Raw genomic sequence first — 5,319 nt, forward strand, 5'->3', positions numbered from 1 at the left:
GCATATCTATAGGAATATTATATTTCCCTGTATTAAGTTCTCATCATCCAAATTAATGATTTTGCAATTTATACTCGGAGCATTTTGTCACACTGCCCAATATGCAAAAAACGTTGCCAGTAAATTAGCCTGGATTTTTTTTTTATCCCTCTTTCCAAAAATGCCTTGTGATTTTTATAAAAACACAGGAAAACATAGGCATACTATATTTTTCATATTCAAGTACTTGTAAAAAAACACTAATATTTACTTAATTTCATCACACTGTTTCTTCACAGCATACACCTTCCCCTGAACATCTGTGAGTATCTCTCAGCTAGTTTTAATCTCTCTTTTTTTTTATGCTTATCTTCCCTCTGAAAGCCAAGATCTTTGTTTGGTTCTGTTACTTTCTTCTAATTCAGCTTCTCACTTAGACTAGCTGCCTGCACTATAGTAATAGTAGTTTCAGAGATCTCATTCTCAAATAGCCTTCTTGAATCTAACGTCAGATTCCCATTCCTTAAAATTCTTTTCATTGAAAGAAACACAAAATAATAGAAGAAAAGCACTGTGGCCCCACTGAAGCCATTTGTTAAGCCTTTAAATAAGATTTCTCCTGCACTAACATACTTATTGTTACTAAGGTATCTATTTGAGAACAGATTTACCTACCGGAAATCTAATACAGGTTCACAGATTGCACAATACAATAGCTCACTGTACTGAATCCAACCACTCTGCCAGCATCGGATCCACCCACCCGTTTCTGCGCATCCTGTATCAGAATACAGATGATCCAGGACACCTTCACACTTGACTGGAGTCCCTCGTTTCTGGGTAAGCTGTCCTTTCTCTAGCCAGAGCTCTGTTCATTAAACAAAAACACTAATCACACTTTCAAAAGAAATAAGGCTAAAGGGTACTAAAGAAATCCAACTCTTTAAACTGGAAGACATCCACATATGGTATACTTGTTGCTGTTAAAAAAAAAAAAATAAAAATAATAATAATCAGGGCTAAAAAATAAAAAGGCTTAAAATGGGCTGAAAAACATATACAGAAGATTTTATCCAAACGTGTAAATTTAAATCTGATTTAACAGAACAATATTACCCAACACTGTGTTTAAGGGTAAAAGGTGGCTAGTCACATCAACATAGCATGCTGAACAGGAAAAATAAAAGTCGATTTATGCCTGTATGGGTCCAAGTCCACACTGGCCACCATTAAATTAACTGTTCTACATAAATCATTGTCTTCTCTGTCTTCTTTCCGTATCCGTGGGGATAATGTAACCACACACGCAATGACAACTCGCATTGTTGCTTTCTGCTGAATGAACAGTGACCAGTTTAAAGTATCAACAAAAGATGCCGACACGTTAATCTTGTTGTTAGCGCGATGGCTGCTCATCCAGCTCCCCGGCCCTTCCAGATGGCGCGGTGTGAAAGGGATGGTGGGACGGGGAAGAAGGAATATTCCACACTGTTCTGAACATCTGCTCCACTGCGTTTATACATTGTAATAAAACAACAAAAACCTTACTGACACTATTAATTCTACTGTTTTAACCTAATACTACTAGGCTAACACCAAATTTAGTGTGTTTTATGTGTACAGGAGAAAGGAAAAATGTATTTTCAAGCCACATAAGAGCATTTGTTTGGTTTTTGCTATCTTAAGAATGGACTTGTTTCAATAAGGAAGTACTTAAGCTGCATTCAAAACACATTTTTCTTTCATATGACCTTTCTCAAAAGCTGCATTATACTCCCAGAATTTATTATCATACTTTCTCCTATTCAAGCAAACAGAACTGAACCGAGCCACCATTTGTTTCCCTTTAGCTTTGCTTGTTTACTGAAAAGATAGACACCACACAATTTGTTGAAGCTTGTTTTAATTCTATTGGAACTGTTTTGCACAGCACCTCAAAAATATTTGACTTGTGCATGTACAGAAACAGTGATAGCTTTTTGGTTTTTACGTAGAGTAGAAAGAAAGATTCGTATCTTAGTACAGTATACAGTCTACCCCTCAAATAACGTTTACCTTTTAAAAATACCATCTCTTGAAAAGAAGCACTCATCCAGAACAGGGAGAAGGAACTCGGCAGGGAGTTCAAAGGAAGAAGCAGCGCTTTGTCCCACAGCACAGGAAAAAGACTTAGATTGATCATCCCCCCTTTTGTACCATCCTGACATGAACGGACCATATGGCTGCTGAATTATTCAGCTCTTTCTACTTTGAATAACCAATGTTTACGTGTATAAAAATTTAGAAGTACTGCAACACTAATCGAAAAAGTGGCATCTTATAGAATCTAATTTTGTTTTAGTCTTTAGGACCTCAATGGTAACACTGAGCGAGGATTATCAACTGGATGAGGTCAAGAGGAACAAAATCACGAAGCAGTAGAGAGATGGTTATAACATCAAGCTAATTAGCTCAGAACAGTCCTCCACTAGCAAGTCAAAATGTTTCCAGGTGTCTTTAAGCTTGGATCTCACCAGATTTGAGCACAGAGTTGGTTGTGTAAGCGGAGCCATGCAGTTCTCACCCTCCATAGCCAAACTCTGCAGCCCAGGTTTCTGAGAAAGGTGTACAGGCCACTCTTTGAACAAGCAAATGTATTCCTGTGAAACAGATTCATCTAGCCTTACCATAAATCATGGTTCAAACATTTTACTGTGCACTGAAAGACCAGTGATTCCCACCTATTTAGTAACTCTTAATTTTTCCAGCATAATAATACCAGAGGGCAATGAAATTTAAAAAAATGGCAAAAGCAAGAGAACAGCTATTTAATAAACAGTATTACTTAACCAACTGCACCAGGACATTTCCCACCTAATTCTTTCTTGATCACCACCTGCCTATTCCAGGATCTTTTTGGACTACAGTCCAAAAAGCATCATTACAAACACAAATTCCTTCTTCATCCATCTGACAATTAAAGTAAGAGAGCACAGAGTGGCTTCTCATTTCCCAATTTACTATAAACTACTGAGAGACTATTTCAAGTGCGATTCTTTCAATGTGGTCTCTTAAATGATGGCCTTAGAGTGCTTACTTTAAATCCATTTGAGATATCTAATACACGTTCTTCTAATAGTTCAGAGTTATGAAAAGTCACATTTTATCTACATATACAAAAATGGAATAATAAAAATAAATAAAAGAACCATTACCATGTGACTTGTTACACTACTTAAGACAATTTAATGCTGGAACAATTTGCAAGAGAATATTACAAGTCTGCAGCCATAGTCAAGCATTTTCGTAACACTTAAGCTACAATAATGCTCTTGGAGACCATTTCCAGCACATTTGTTCCAGCCTTCCTCCTCTACAAACACTAAGTGTTAGCAGCACCAAATGCCTTGATTATTTAAAGAAAACATAAGTTACAGTGAGGCCTCGCTGGCTCGCACTGATCCCATTTAACAGAGCCTTACTGGATTTGAAGTGCTTGAAATAACCGTCTGGGTCACAGTCTCAGCCCGTGCCACAGCGGCTGCCTGGGGAGGCCTCAGGAGCCGCCTGCCAGGAGAACCTGCTGCTCAGGTCCTCAAATGACCTCCAGCTAAACCAGGAGTAAACTCCATAGTTCGCTTCTCAGAACACCAACTGGAGGAAAAAGTACAAAAAGGGATGGAGGATCCAGTTCATGTGCAACAACATCCATTTTATAGCAATACACAGTGTTCCCTGCTTCCTTTAACTACTATTTACCATTAAAATCCTTTCAGAACAGCATTTTTCAGAAGAAAAAAAATTGTTCTTAAACTCTTTTTTTCCCACAGCAGTTGATCTAAAATATGAAATGTCACAGGGAAGTTCTCATAGTTCAGTTAATTCAAAAATCTAAAATGTCATAGGGAAGTGTTAAGTTTTCTTATCGTTCTTTTCCACACCAAAAAACCTATAAAAATCATATATGCATATATACACGAGTAGACAGTTTGCATATGTATATATTTGTTATATATACATACACACAAATATACACATTTTTTTTACACCTATGACACTCTGCAATGATTGAAGAGAGCAATAACATAAGTCAAACTGCAAAAGAAAAAACACTTTGTACCATGACAATTCAGCATTAATCTTTGTCTGCCTCTACTCCTAATGTGCCTCCTCCACTCCCAGTTCTCACCAGGCAGGAGAGACTTTCCTGCTGAGAAAATACCTTGCAGCCAAGCAACTTCAGCATCCACCTGAACAATAAGGTTTTGGAGACAGCAGCACCAATTTCCTGGCATGTTTCAGGAAACACACAGACAGACCATGAAGATTTAAATTAATACAAAATAAATCAACATCCCTGAAATCCCTCAAGGTGGAGATTCCCAGCCCTGCCACAGAGTTTCAGCAGGAACCTCAGGATTTGCTTAATTGTTCTGATTATGAAGCTACAACCAACACTTCACTTGCCCTATATATCAGAAACCTGGAAGTGGCTGCCAGCCTATGTAAGGAAAAAACAGATTTATATTAGGAGTATCTTAAGGAAAAACTGAAGAAAATATGTTGTGTTGAATCCAACAGCTGAGTCTAAGTGAATCAACATAAAAATTCCCAACCACTTTCATCCTGAGCCAAGCACGCCATCTGTTCCTATGAAGTCCGTCTTCTGGTGGCTACTGCACTACACCGTATCACAAAGTGCCAGGTGATCATGGACTGGTGCATAAGTCAAGAAACAGACTACGAGTGATACAGTACAACATTCAAGCCAGTAGCCAAAAGAAAACCAAAAATTCCACAAGCAGACCAAACCTTACCACCCAAAAACCACACCACAAGGCACAAATGGCCTCATTAAGGGCCAGCATTAACACAGCCAGGAATTCCGCAGCTTTGTGTGTTGTGGTTATTTCACTCTGGAGCTCCAGCAGGGCTGAGCTCTGATTAGAGGTTTTCCCAGAGTGGGGATGCTTTTCATGTCTTTCCCACTGCCAGAGTTTGGTAACCTGAAGACTAATGGTGCAGTTTCTCTCTAGCAGGTAACCTTCCTCCCTCTCTTCCACATGGTTACCATCTTCAAGTTAATCACAGAATCCACTCATGTATGATGCACAAGAAATTAGCAATTCATAATTTCTCAGTTCATAAAATAAAGTAGTAATAGTTACAGATGGCACTGCAGAACATCCAGTTATCACAAGTACAGGAGCTCCGTATTACAGCCCTGCAACTGAATCACAAGCAAGTAACACAGGGCCCAGCAGAAACAAGGATGGCTTCACACTCCTTTTCCTGGCCTTACTAATACTGATGACACTTTTTAAAATTAAGGTGCATGGACAGATCTCCATCTACACCTTT

Source organism: Nesoenas mayeri (assembly GCF_963082525.1).
Source record: "Nesoenas mayeri genome assembly, chromosome: 1".
NCBI classification, from domain to species: Eukaryota; Metazoa; Chordata; class Aves; order Columbiformes; family Columbidae; genus Nesoenas; species Nesoenas mayeri.